The sequence below is a fragment of the Nicotiana tabacum genome, chromosome 3, assembly GCF_000715075.1.
Source record: "Nicotiana tabacum cultivar K326 chromosome 3, ASM71507v2, whole genome shotgun sequence".
Taxonomy (NCBI): Eukaryota; Viridiplantae; Streptophyta; class Magnoliopsida; order Solanales; family Solanaceae; genus Nicotiana; species Nicotiana tabacum.
The window spans coordinates 88,735,065-88,750,400 of NC_134082.1; the positions used below are offsets into that span (position 1 = coordinate 88,735,065).

The 15,336-nt window shown below is 35.9% G+C and overlaps 1 pseudogene; it reads left to right on the plus strand.

Annotated features, from left to right (window-relative positions):
• Window positions 1–10,809, plus strand: LOC107827502 (uncharacterized; annotated as a pseudogene).
• Window positions 10,810–15,336: the final 4,527 nt, after the last annotated feature.

Below are 15,336 nucleotides of genomic sequence, written 5' to 3' on the forward strand. Positions count from 1 at the left end.
TTTGAATCTAGAAAGGTTAAGTTTCAAAGCCTATGCTTTCTGATTCCGTTATTCTGCTTCGCGTGTTGTAATGCTTATCAAAATCGGAGTACGTGTTTGCTCTTCAGAATACTTATATTTACTTCTTCTATTTTTGCTTTTGATTCGAGGAAATTGATTTGATAATTTTATATTTCCTGTTCGAGCGTGAATTTTCGTAGCGTATGATTTATAACTCTGTTGTAATGCTTTGCACGCTGTTGTTGTTTCCGAACACGGTGTATATCTTTGCTTTTTCTAAAATTGTACTTAATTTATGCTTTCAATTGATTCGATGATTTGAAGTGTTTTGCTTTTTTAAAAAAAATTTAAATTATATTAAATATTTTTTTTGGCTTCAATTGAAGATATTGAATTGATGATTTGAAGTGTTTTTCTATTCAAGTTCCGTGGCTTATAGTTGGTTGTATGCTATGCGTGTACGCGAAAATATGTGTAGTAGTTTGTAAAGAAGGAAACAGTTTCCTTTTCTGGTTAGAAAACAGAGGAGCCGCTGATAGTCAAGTCTCTGTTTGGGACTATAAACGGCTAATGTTACCATGCTTAGCGTAGCAAGGCATATGGAGTAGGGGCTAAATATGTTTTTTATTTTATTTATGTCTCGCTAAATATGATTACGACCAATGTGACTATCTCTTTTCATAGTCGTAGACACTTATTTAGTGGATAGGTAATTATTTTTTGAGCAATAGTTTTTTCTTCACAAAAAGCTGAAAATAGAGTTTGTTAAAGTAACATAGAGTATATATATGCATGCATGATATATGGTTTCCCTGATATATGCACTTAATTGATTAAGATATCAGATTTACTATATTCTTAGTAATATTTAACTACAGTTCTGCTCTTTAATTGCAGCTATCTCTGAAGTTCATTGACACCGAACAATTTCAGAGGCAAGCTTAATTTGTTTTTTCCTGCTCCAGATATTTTTGATTGGCTGGAAATAATTCCAATTGTGCTTTCTTGTGTATGTTACCACCTTCGTGATTTGAAGCAGCTAGGTAAGTATATTCTTTATTTCTTTTATTCTTTTTAATTTTTTTTTGTGCATGCGTAAAGCTGATTAGAAAACTCTCTAATGTTTAGGATAATGATTACTGGTGAAATTAAGTTTTTAAAGATTTGCAAATGTACATCTTTCAGGCTTGTAGAATAGAATTGGTTGTGTGGTTACATTTTGTGTTTCAAACGGTTGTTGAACAAATTGCCGCTGGTGTATCCACTTTATGTCCTTCTATATTAGGGAATCTTAATAGGTTTCTAAGTATCTGGTATGATAAATTAGCTAAACTTGACTTTCATGGTCAATTAGCCGCATGATGGTGCGGGCATCTGGACTACCATTAGCTTGGCTCTCTGACTTTGTTATTTTAGTGTCAACTTGCACTTAATTTGAAAGGACAAATTCTTCCGAAGAATAATTTTTTCAGAGAAAGGCTAAAATAAAGTAAGAAACAAGATTTCTCACCATCAACTATTTCTCTCAGCATGCATGTGTTTCAGACGACTTCATCATATCGTCATCTATTTTTGCACATCATAACTGCAAGTTGTCTTTTACTAACCTTCTTTTAGGAAAGGAGGATAGCTAAGTTCTGGTATATTATCAATTAAAGTTACTGTTAGCAATTTGGTTCTTTTGGGTTAACAAATGTCACTTTGATCAAATTGTAAAGCCACTAAACTTATAAAGGAAGATTTGTTTTTTGTTCCATGTTGATGTTCATATCCGATATAAGTAATGTGGTTAGAACATTTTCAGGAAGTTTATGCGCTCTCTATCATTTGTGAACTTTTTATTTTCGTGGCGTTACCATCATTTGGGACATAAACTTGTAATTTTGACTCGGTCGCAATTTCTCTCCTAGGTCTTACATACATGGTCTATCCTGGGGCTGTGCACTCTCGATTTGAGCATTCCCTAGGGGTCTATTGGCTGGCCAGTGATGCTGTGAACAGACTTAGGACCTGTCAAGTAGGACTATATCCTAATGGCATAATTTACATTATCTTGTCCCTATATTTGATAAGATCTTTTTGATGGACATGCCATGGCTGTAGGGACGGGAGCTTGGCATTGAATCTTTTGATGTACAGACCGTGAAACTTGCTGGTGAGCGAAATATACCAACTAGGTTTCATTTTTCTCAACAGCATCTGGCCATTGTTCTTACTTGAGTTCATTTAGGATTACTACATGATGTGGGTCAAGGACCATTCAGTCACATGTTTGAGCGTGAATTTCTTCCTCGGGTTCGTGACGGCCTTAAGTGGTAATTGTTAATTAAAACTTATTCTCTCATTTTCATCAGTCAGAACTCAAAGATTTGATACAATAAACTTCATTCTACATTTATCATGATGACTACTTCAATATATAATTCTCTTCAATTTGTTAAAAAAGAGAACTCCTATAGTGCTCCCCTAAGGAGATATTTGGTCCGGTTGGGACTATAAGTATTTCCTAGAACTCTTATTCTTGTTGTGCATCAATGCATGATTATGGTCTTTTATTCTTCTACCAATCTGTGCCCTCTCTTCCATCTTGAGTGAAAATACTCCTCTGTCCTCTCATCCAAAAATTAGTCAATGACTGAAGGAGTCTGTTTGACATTGCCACAACAATCACTGTATTCATGAGTTATCCTTTATAACCCCACCCCCACCCCCCGTATTATTGCGGTATTTCTGACTTCAAAAGAATTCCATAACTAATGTAAGATTTGACATTTATGAACGGTCATCCATATTTCAAAGCAGTGTGTATGGTATGCTTATTTATGTACAAGTGCGATTCTTTTTCTCTTTGTTGCTATGATTAGAAGACTGACAACGCCACTCTCTCACTTTTCTTGGTTTACCATTACTTTATACTACCCCCTGTATATGTTTGGAGCTGTCAATGTATCTTTTCAAACATATGACAACTTTTACTATGAGCAGCAGATAGATTGAGCTCTTTTACTATGAACTCATACGGTCTTGTGAGTTCTTTTTTCATTGTGGAAAGATCAGTCGATGAATGTTCTCACTGGCAATATTTCCATAATTTCATTTGATTCTCTTCCAAAGTTTAGGTGAACCAGAGATTATCTGAATTAGTCATTCAAAGATTTCTCCTCCCATGTTTTGGAGCCTCTTAACAGATCTTGTTTAAAATTTCTTTATATTTCTTTTTTGATTCTCTTCTGCATGGCAATGCTACTTTTTCACCTTTCACAAATCAGCTGTCACTTTATATGTATGGTCAATTTTTTGTGTATCTAATTTAGCTTCTTTCTATCTCATGCACAGTTTTCTGTTAAGTATAAACTGATGCAGGCTCCCAGGGTTGAATTAGATTTGTAGTCTTTATCTTAGTCAACTCTTCTAACTACATACTGGAATTAATTAAAAAATTTCAGGTCCCACGAAGATATGTCTTTGAAGATGATAGACTACATTGTTGATGAGCATGGCATTGATATTGATTCTGACTGTCTGAAGAAAGTGAAGGTCAAATGAGTATTTTATCTCATGATGCGTTTTTACATTAAAATTTAATGCACTCTTAGATCAGATATTCTCTCCCCATAAAGATACAATCTCAGCACTAAAAAATTTCAGACTAGGATAAGTTGCCCCAAGGTTGTCTTTCTTCATGACATAATTTACTACGGGTTTGGAATTTTTTCTTGAGCTGTGCCTCATGCTTTCAAAATTATATTATGTAAGACTGACAAATTTCACGTTGTTCATTGTTTCAAGATCTTTATTTTCAGTTTGTTGTGAAACTTTATTTTGGATTCAAGGGTAGTTCTCCTTTCCAGCTCCATCTTTGACTTTCCTTTGAATCGTATTAGATCTTTTTTCTTTGAATGATATTAAAACTCTTTTCTTTTCTACACAGGAAATGATAGTTGCTTCTGAGGAAGGTAATCCAGTGGTAAGTATTCTGATGGGAAGATTTGAGTGAATATGTTCCGATGCTAAAATTGCTATGATATGAAAACAGTACTGAATCTTTTTGCTTCATGACTTACTATATAGAGCTCGAAAGAGAAGCAGTTCTTGTATGACATTGTTGCTAATGGGCGAAATGGAATAGATGTTGACAAGTAACTGGCCCCCTCCCCTTTTACTTTCTTCAGATGAAACTTAAATTATGCACTTGCAGCTGCATTACATGAATCAATCTTTTTGCAGATTCGATTACATAGAGCGTGACACCAGAGCTTGTTGGTCTTGGGTGCAATTTTCAGTTCCAGAGGCATGATCTTCATATTCTATTTGGTCCTTTTGTGTAAAACTGTAGAATTTGTCCCAAATCATTACCAACTATGGAAAAGACAGTACTATCTTTTCGTTACTTGCAGGTTACTGGAAACAATGCGTGTTATAGACTGTTAGAGATAGCTATGTAATTGTCCCACATTGGAATAAGAGTAGTATCCCCTTTGTATAGAGTAGCTATAAATAGCACCTCTTGTATTGCATCACACACTATATCAATATATATCATATTTTCTCCCGTGCCTTCTCACATGGTATCAGAGCTATCGTGAGAGATTTATCGCTGTGCATAAATTTTAGCGATTCCGGGAAGTAAAATCAGTCATCGGAACCCTTTTTTCCGGCGACTTTCAAAGTTGTTTTGCGTCTGCTTTGTCTCGGTCAGTGTTGTGCAAAAAATCCAACATTACCACAAGAGTAGTCACTGTCCGGCGACCAAATCCCAGTGAAAATCTCTGGCGGTACTGTAGCTGTCCAAAGAAAATTTTCCGGCGAAGTTCCAACGTTGCGTGGGCCACCTTCCGACCATTTTTTGGCGACGACTCTTCAGGACAGATTGTTTCCCTTGCAATTCCGAGCCTGCCCATCCAGGTTACACAAAATTCCGACCACTTTTTTATTTTTCCGGCGTGAATAGTGATTTCAAAAAAAAAGTGGACTTCCGGCCATTTTTTTAAAAAGTTCCTTCAGAACAGTTGGGTTTTCTGGTAATTCCGATCCTACCCCTACTGTTTTTATTTCATTCCGACCACTTTGAATATTTTCCGACTGCAACAGTAACTTTCCAACTGCTACAGTAGTTTCCTATTCTGGTTCAGTGTTCCTTACTCTATTTTCAGTGGATTACAGTTGATTATTTCTCTTATTTGGTAATAATTTACAAGATGTCTTTGGGAATTGATGTTTTTGGGTCTAAAAGCATGAGTTCTGGAAACTCTAATGTTATGATTACCTCGGAACCTTTAATGGGAGGTTCAAACTACTTAGCTTGGGCTTCATCTGTTGAGTTGTGGTGTAAAGGTCAAGGTGTGCAAGATCATCTGATTAAACAGTCTAGCGAAGGAGATGAAAAGGCGATAGCGCTTTGGGCAAAAATTGATGCTCAATTATGTAGCATCTTGTGGCGTTCTATTGATTCTAAGTTGATGCCTTTGTTTCGGCCATTCCAGACATGTTATTTGGTTTGGGCAAAGGCTCGTACGTTATACACTAATGATATATCTCGCTTCTATGATGTGATATCACGGATGACAAACTTAAAGAAGCAAGAATTAGATATGTCTACTTACTTGGGTCAGGTACATGCAGTCATGGAGGAATTTGAGACATTGATGCCAGTTTCTGCTAGTGTGTCAAAACAACAAGAGCAGCGACAGAAAATGTTTCTAGTTCTTACACTCGCTGGACTTCCTCATGATCTTGATTCAGTACGAGACCAGATTTTGGCGAGTCCGACTGTCCTACAGTTGATGAATTATTCTCTCGATTACTTCGCCTTGCTGCAGCACCAAGTCACCCAGTGATTTCATCACAGATACTTGATTCCTCTGTTCTTGCATCCCAGACAGTGGATGTTCGGGCATCTCAAGCTATGGAGAATAGACGAGGAGGCGGTCGTTTTGGGAGATCTAGACCCAAGTGTTCTTATTGTCACAAACTTGGACACACTCGCGAAATGTGTTATTCCTTAAATGGCCGTCCACCCAAAAATGCCTACGTTGCTCAGAGCAAGACTACAGGTAACCAGGGCTTTTCTGTATCTAAAGAAGAATATAATGAGCTCCTTCAGTATCGAGCAAGTAAGCAAACATCTCCACGAGTAGCCTCAGTTGCCCAGACTGATACTCTTGTGTTTCCCAGTCTAGTACTCTTGGACCATGGGTCATGGACTCGGGCGTTTCTGATCATATCTCTGGTAATAAATCACTTTTATCGAATATTGTATATTCACAGTCTCTTCCTACTGTTACTTTAGCCAATGAATGTCAAACTAAGGCATAAGGAGTTGGACAAGCCAACCCATTGTCTTCTATCACCCTAGATTCCGTTCGTTATGTTCCTGGTTGTCCTTTTAGTCTTGCATCTGTTAGTCGTTTGACTCGTGCCCTCAATTGTGGTATATATTTTATTGATGATTCTTTCATTATGCAGGACCGCAGTACGGGACGGACAATTGGTACAGGTCGTGAATCAGAAGGTCTTTACTACCTTAACTCGCTCAGTCCTTCCACAACATGTCTAGTTACAGATCCTCCAGATCTAATCCACAGACGTTTAGGACATCCGAGTTTATCCAAACTTCAAAAGATGGTGCCTAGTTTATCCAGTTTGTCTAGATTAGATTGTGAGTCGTGTCAGCTTGGGAAACATACCCGAGCTTCCTTTACGCGTAGTGTTGAGAGTCATGCAGAGTCTGTTTTCTCCTTGGTTCATTCTGATATATGGGGTCCTAGTAGAGTCAGTTCAACCTTGGGATTTCGTTATTTTGTTAGCTTTATTGATGATTACTCAAGATGTACTTGGCTTTTCTTAATGAAAGATCGTTCTAAGTTATTCTCTATATTCCAGAGTTTTTGTGCTGAAATCAAAAACCAATTTGGTGTCTCTATCCGCATTTTTCGCAGTGATAATGCCTTAGAATATGTATCTTCTCAGTTTCAGCAGTTTATGTTTTCTCATGGAATTATTCATCAGACATCTTGTCCTTATACCCCTCAGCAAAATGGAGTTGCAGAAAGAAAGAATAGGCACCTTATTGAGACTGTTCGCACACTTCTAATTGAGTCTCGTGTTCCACTGCGTTTTTGGGGCGATGCAGTTCTCACAGCTTGTTATTTGATTAATAGGATGCCTTCATCTCCCATCAAGGGTCAGATTCCACATTCAATATTGTTTCCCCAGTCAGCCTTATACCCTCTTCCACCTCGGGTTTTTGGGAGCACATGTTTTGTTCATAACTTAGCCCCGGGGAAAGATAAGTTTGCTCCTCGTGCTCTCAAGTGTGTCTTCCTTGGTTATTCTCGTGTTCAGAAGGGATATCGTTGTTATTCACCTGATCTTCATAGGTACCTTATATCAGCTGATGTCACATTTTTCGAGTCTAAACCTTTCTTCACAACTGATGTCACTTCTGCTGACCACCATGACATATCTGAGGTCTTACCTATACCGACTTTTGAGGAGTTTAGTAATCCTCCTCCACCTTCAACCACAGAGGTTTCACCCATACCAACTTTTGAGGAGTCCAGTGTTATCCCTCGTAGTTCCCCAGCCACAGGAACACCACTCTTGACTTATCATCGTCGTTCGCGCCCTACATCAGGCCCATCTGGTTCTCGTCCTGCACCTGATACGGCTCCTACTGCGGATCCTGCTCCTAGTACACCGATTGCACTTCGAAAAGGTATACGGACCACACTAAACCCTAATCCTCATTATGTTGGTTTGAGTTATGATCGTCTGTCATCTCCCCATTATGCTTTTATATCTTCATTGTTCTCGGTTTCCATCCCTAAGTCTACAGGTGAAGCATTGTCTCATCCAGGATGGAGACAGGCTATGAGTGACGAGATGTCTGTTTTACATACAAGTGGTACATGAGAGCTTATTCCTCTTCCTTCAGGTAAATCTACCGTTGGTTGTCGTTGGGTTTATGCAGTCAAAGTTGGTCCCGATGGCCAGATTGATCGACTTAAAGCATGTCTTGTTGCCAAAGTATACACTCAATTATTTGGGCTAGATTACAGTGATACCTTCTCTCCAGTGGCTAAAGTGGCATCAGTTCGCCTTTTTCTATCCATGGCTGCAGTTCGTCATTGGCCCCTCTATCAGTTGGACATTAAGAATGCCTTTCTTCATGGTGATTGTGAGCACGTGATTTTTGCTTCACGGAAACTACTAGTCCTCGCATTAATTATATATGTAACAAGCTCGGTACATATGATTTATATGCTCCGGCTTTAGGGGGAGTGTTAGAGATAGCTATGTAATTGTCCCACATTGGAATAAGAGTAGTATCCCCTTTGTATAGAGTAGCTATAAATAGCACCTCTTGTATTGCATCACACACAATATCAATATATATCATATTTTCTCCCGTGCCTTCTCATATAGACAATGAAATATGTTATCGCGCCAAGGAATGTTAGTACTCTTGAAACTATTATGTTACATAAAAGAGTAATATCTCCAGATATATAAACAGTTTTTACATTACCTTTGATGAATTTTGTTAGATCTTACAATCCACAAGCTATTTTCCACACGTGCTGATTTGCATCGTACGGTCTATATGCATCCAAAAGTGAAGGTGCAAAGAATTTTACTTAACTGGGTTCTTTATTTCAAAAAGTTTCTAATTTCTACTGCATAAAAATCTCATTACGAGTGCTTGCTTTCTTTTCTTTTTTCATCTTATAATTTTTAGGCAATAGAGCTCATGGTTGTAGATGCCTTTATAAAAGCCAATGACCATCTTCAAATTGCTTCGTACATAGACGAACCAGCTATACTGGATGGTTGGATAATCTTTTCACTGATGCAACGCAAAATACCATGCCTGTCTGAAATTTAAACCATCGGTTAATTAATAATGTGCAGTTAGATGATACAATAGTCAAAAGAATTGAAACTTCTACTGATCAAGAGCTAGAGGAATCCAGAAATCTGATTCGTCGAATTCGGAGGAGGGATATATACCAGGTATCTATTACAAAGACAGAGAGTACAGAGTCATAATTCTAGTTGGAAAACATCTATAGCTTCAAGTTATTTCCTATTATACATGACCTAACGATCTTGTTATTCTCGTTCTTAAAAAGTTGAATGATATCAACTATCAAGCTATTTAAAGCAAGGAAACAATATCTAAAATATTTCTGTATCAATATTCTGACAGTTCTGTAATGAGTTTGCTGTGCCCAAGGAGAAGCTGGAGCATTTCAAGAATGTGACAGCTCAAGATATAACTTGTTCCCAGGTCCTTCAGATAACTCTAATGGCCTCTTTTGCTTACCTGATAGTAATGAACATTCCCTCATAGAGTAGCTTTTTTGTCCAGAATTTTGATGCTCATTTGAATGAGGAAGATGTCATTGTTACTAATGTCAAAATTGATTTGGCTAGTGGAAGGAATAATCCATTGGAAAGGTAATTTTAGATCTTGGGGTTACTGCTGCTGACGATCTCATGTTTGTGTGATGACTAAACTGCTTTTCTTTTCCTCTGTTCATGTGCTCCATTCTCGTCCAGGATCAGCTTCTTCCAGGTATTATAATATCCTTTGCCTTGTATGCTTTCAAGAAATTGGCACATTAAAATAGATAAACAAATAAATTCTTTCAGGTTTACTTAACTTCTTTCCCTGAACTTACGAAGATGGAAATTTGAGTTAATATGAACAAGTTTTAGTGAATGCTCTTTGTCAATGTGCTCCGACAGTTAGAAATTAACCTTGTAATATAATGGTATTATACATGCTAGTTATAGAATATCCTTTGCAACATCAATTAAATTTGCCTAGATTGCCCAGCGATTTTGTTGAGCTATACTGAACTACTGAAAACACTGATGTGTATCAGTTAAATGGAAGAGGCTGTATAGCACAGAAATTAAACTTCCTTGGTACCTTAGCAGGATAAACCCCATCGGTTAACTCTGGAAAGTTCTTATCTCTGGTTCTCAAAAGGTCAATTCAAAATCTCATTCCCCTTGAGATGTTGTCTGGAAAAGATGTCACTTTCATATGGTAGTTTTCTTTTTTTGGAGGACATGTCATTTTCCCTCCCGCTTCTCTAATGTGTTACTGTTTACAGGATTATGATAGCTTTGAGAAATTCCCTATAAAGGATGACCGCATCAGTCACTTGTTGCCTGCATGTTACCAGGATATGATTGTTAGAGTTTATACCAGGAAATCTGAACTGGTCAGTGAGATACAACCCGCATTCCTTTTACTTTGTGCCTATTTTCCTTTCTACTACCTGCTTCTCTGTCTCAAGCACACTTCAAACCTCCATTTCCCTTAGAAGTGGGAAAAGAATCACATTTAAAGTAAAAAAAATAAAAATTTATACTGAGTACTGTATATGCTTTTGTAATGTTGGTAACATCTTACTGGTAGAAGCTGTTTCTGAAGCATTCGAGAATTTTCAGATGAAGACTTGCGGGAAGAAAACACAAGTACATGCAACTCCTGAAAAGAAGAAACGCCTGAAGTACTAGGATCAATGAAAATGGCTTTTGTTGGCTTCTAGCCAGATGTACATACTCGGTATACACATAACAGTAGATTCTCACTTTCCTCTGATATGAGAAGGTATAGATGTAAAGTCCATGAATATGGTTAAACTGACATCACGCTGGTTGATCTTGTTAGTCTAGCTGCATGAAGTCTGATCCTGCAAGTATAGGTTCTATAATGGCATCGGTAGAATGACGTTAGTCACATGTAAAGAATAAAGATTGGTACCAAATAAAGGGTAGTCTTTTCGCCAATGGTGCATAAGCTCCTGTGAATTCTTTTACAAGGTTTGATTGAATAACTGAATTCACTGCTTGCTCACATTGCCTATTGCCGATGGGCTTGTAACCAAAAGGTATCTCAGTGGCAGGCTACTGGCAGCCTTAGCCTCATATAGGGTTGGCAAACGGGCGTGTCGGGTTGGATATGAGCGGGTCAAAACGGATAATTTAAAAATACAGATAAATTATCTGACCTGACCTATATTATAAATTATCCGACCTGACCTATATTTGAGACGGATAAAAACGGGTTTATCCGGCGGATAATATGGATATTTATATTATCCATGACTTCTTAAATATAATCACTTATGAGAGAAGAGTCTTCCAAACTTGAGGAACTCCAATTTGAAGTTTTACGAATGTAAAAGTTAAAACACATTAGTTATCTGTTTGGTTAACCATTTTCTAAGTGGATAATATGGTTCTTTATCCATATTCGACCTGTTTTTAAATGGTTCATTATCCAATCCATTTTTTATGGATAATATGGGTGGGTAACTGTTTTTTTTAAACCATTTTGTCACTTCTAGCCTCAAGTTGTATTAATGTGTTGAGTTTGACAAAAGCCAAAATAGAGACAGTATTTTACCAGAAATTGTTGATCTCCACGTTAGACTATCAGATTTTTTTCTTTCCTTCAAACTTCTTAAGTGCCTTACGAGTTTCATAGAGCACTTGCAATAGAGAGATTTTTAGAGTGACAGATGGGAGAAAGGGTTGCCTTGTTTCTCTGAAAATGGAATGATAAACAGTTACCTGGAGAAAGAAAATGAATTACACATCTGAGTAACAATAGTAGAAAGCAACAGAGAATCCCGCGAATTATAATGTATCATGTATACGTTCAGTCAGTACAGATACTTGGTAAATACAAAATTGGGGGATACCTTTCCTAAAGGCAATTGTATCATTAAAACAACTACATTATGAAGTTTAATAAAATAAGCAAAGAATAAATTATAAACTGAAACTATTTCAGCACAGAATCAATTATAAACTGACTATTTCAGCATCTCGGGTTTCCTCGTGGGGTTTGTATACCGTGAGACTAGAGAGACCTTCCGCCTTCTCCTTTCCTCACCTTTACAATGCTTGTGCATGACGATTGAAACCAAACCTGAGAAATTTCAATTGCTTCATCCAACAATATGGACAGCTAAATCAAGTAATCCTCTTCGTCACCAAAACATGAATCTGCTAAAGATTGATGGCCAAGTACAGGTTCTGTGAGATATCAACCATAGACATGAGAATTTTGCAGGACTAAAGTCAATGACTCGATGCAAATAAATCATGGACCAGGATAAGTCGGTAAGCCTCTAGTTGAATGTGCAGGGCTACCCCTTAAGAAAGAACCATATCGCTATAATGCTATGCATTAAGGAAAGGTCCAAGTTTTGCCCATCAGCTTTTAACTACAATTTAAAATTAACCTCAAGTTGAGCTCGACTAGGGCAGAGCTAGTATTTTTATTAAGGGGTGTTAAAATTTGAAACAATTACTTGATAATTACTTTTTTTTTTTGGGTTGGGGGGGGGGGGGGGTAGCCCATAGTTAATTTTCTTACCGACTTTAACCACCATATATCACCGCTTAGAGTCTACTCTTTTTATTGTTGAGTTTGTCCGACAGTCAAAGCTTCTATTGATAGTCTTATATAACAAGGCCAATTTATTAGAAGAAAACATACACTTTGGTTTATGCCTAATGCTCGCATACATCCAAGAAGTAGTCTAGAGGTATTAGTACTTACTATTAAGTAAAAATTACTATTTGAATATTCTTCACCTTACGACCATGGGAACCAATAAATTTGGATGAGAAGGAAATCGTCATCTAAAAATAACGTGAAAAAAGTTTAACAATTACGTGCAAAATGTCAGGAATTTCAGAATATTTTTGTTGTTTTCGAGCAAAAGCACCAACTTTTTAAGCACTCCACTATTGGGATTCTAAAAGCTTGAATACTCACAAATGGGTCTTTTGATTTGTTGAAATTTATGACAAATTAATTATTGGGGTCCATTTGGGAATAGTAATTCGAAGTTATGGTTAAAATTTAAAGTTATTCGGTGAAGATTTGAGTTATTTGGCGATGTTTTTTGTGAGTTGAAGTTCGTCGGAGAGGAACTTAATTTTTGTATAAGGCAAAATACAATATTATTATAAGTGTATAATATTGTATACCGGGTGTATAAACACTATTGTGAAAATCATTGGCTATGCGATTGTAAACTTAAAAACATAGCTATGTAGGTGCAATTAGTGTGGTGGACTGTATTTCTATGCAAATATCGGGGCGAAGTGCAGCAATAGTTACTTTTAAGTCCGCTATTAAAAATATATTTATAATTTACAATGTATTTACAGATTAGCCAATTCACTCAAACTTCAGACTAAGTATCCTGAATTTGAAACTCAGGACTAAGTGTCCTGAATTTCTGAATTAATAATTTAAAATTAGGACATAAGATTCGAACTTTATGACACAATTTTCGAACTTTAGGACATGATGTCCTGGAGTTTGAATTTTGAGGTTTAAACTGTAGGATATCGTGTCCTGAAGTTTGAGCGAAACTGGCAAATCTTTAAATGCATTGTAAACTATGGATATATTTTAAACAACATACTTAAAAGTGGTTACCTGGTGTCATTTCCACCAAATATCCTATAAAATTTGATGAAAAATATACGAAGAAGTCAAGGAAGTCAAACACGTAATACATATACATAAAAAAAAAAATAAGGGCATGTAACATGTAAAGGCTGGTAACAAGTAAATGCATGAACTAGGTAAGGACACTAGTATATTTTACAATGTATTATATATATTTAAATAATATTTATTTGTAACATTTCCTTGCATTATTATTTCATGACATGTTTTAAATAACAATCTATTATACTTAGTATCAAATTATTATTATGGAGGTTTTATACAAATATTTTTATTTCATATTATAAGCAGTTTTAGTCAATTCTGGTATTTTAATTGATAAATATTTATTTGTTATTTTCTTAAATTTACTTCTAAATGATTAATTATCCAAACTAATTATTTATATTTCCATGCATATTTTATAGTATTTCACATTAGTTTTGTTATACACCATATTTTCGTACGTGGAAGTATGCCAAAAGTAAATTGATATAAGTTAAGAAATGAGATGTTACCTCCAGCATTTTTCGTACGTTAAAGTTTCGTCGTAATTTAAGCAACATAAGTTCGGGAATGAGATTATTTTTGGATTATAAATATTATGCTATTTCAAACAAGTGATAAGTAAATTCGTGAAGGTGAGAGGGTAAACAAATTGAAGAAAATAAATTTCGTCGAAATTTGACATTTTGGGGTAAAATATGGTGTAAGCTATAATACCCCGTATTTATTGACTAGTGCCATACAAGGTACCACATGACCATGATAGTAAGGTGTATAAAGTGTATTAAAAGTGAGTATCATTTTATGTAATTTGAAATAATTCTTAATTATGTAGATAATTGGTTAATTATTGGACTAATGTGGATTAATGAAGTGATTAAAGAATTAAGTGGATGACTTTTAGATAAGTCTTATGACAATTACGCGGCAGTCCGCCCTCCATCCCATGTATGAATCTTAAGTCATTAAAATATGTGGCAAGACTAGAATGTGAGAATTGGACAAGTCTTATAAAGTGAGTCATATATCACTATGGAAAAAAAGAACTATTATATGTTTTAAAGACATAAGAATCACATCTCCATTTTTAATTGATGTGAGATTTCAAAAATTTTAGGGAATTCAAAATATGATATCGTATAGCGTCTTCATCACTTCAAAACCCGAGATTTCAGAGCACCTTAATTAACGTTAGATTTTACAATATTAAGGGAGTACGGTGCAATCTTTCTCAAGAATATCATACGAATTTTTTCCTACTTCGATCCACCATTACGTGTTGTCGAAATTGATGTGTGTTAGAAGGATTGTCAAGAGAATCGACTCAGGTATGTTAAGGCTATCCCTTCTTTTCTTTTGGCATGATCAATACGATACAAACGAAACGAGCAAATGCACAATTTTTATAAATGACTCTATTCATAGAAATACTAGAGGTGCTTATGTTCTTGATTTCCCATGTGTTATATTATTCTATCATCTGTTCATGGGTCTCAAAAATACGTAAGTTGGTAAAGTTTATTTCATGATATTAATCAGAGGCATAATGGTCTTATGAAGTACTGAGGGATTTTATTAACGTATTTCATATGCATTTCATGAATTTATACATGCCCATTAACCTATGACCATATGGAATTATATATGCATATATATATATATATATATATATATATATATATATATATATATATATATATATATATATATATATATATACACACACACACACACACACTGGTATACGTTGATGATTTTGCCCACAGTGGCCGAGATGATATAATGGGATACCCTTAGAGGCCTGATGATGTTATGAAACATGTACCTATGCACGA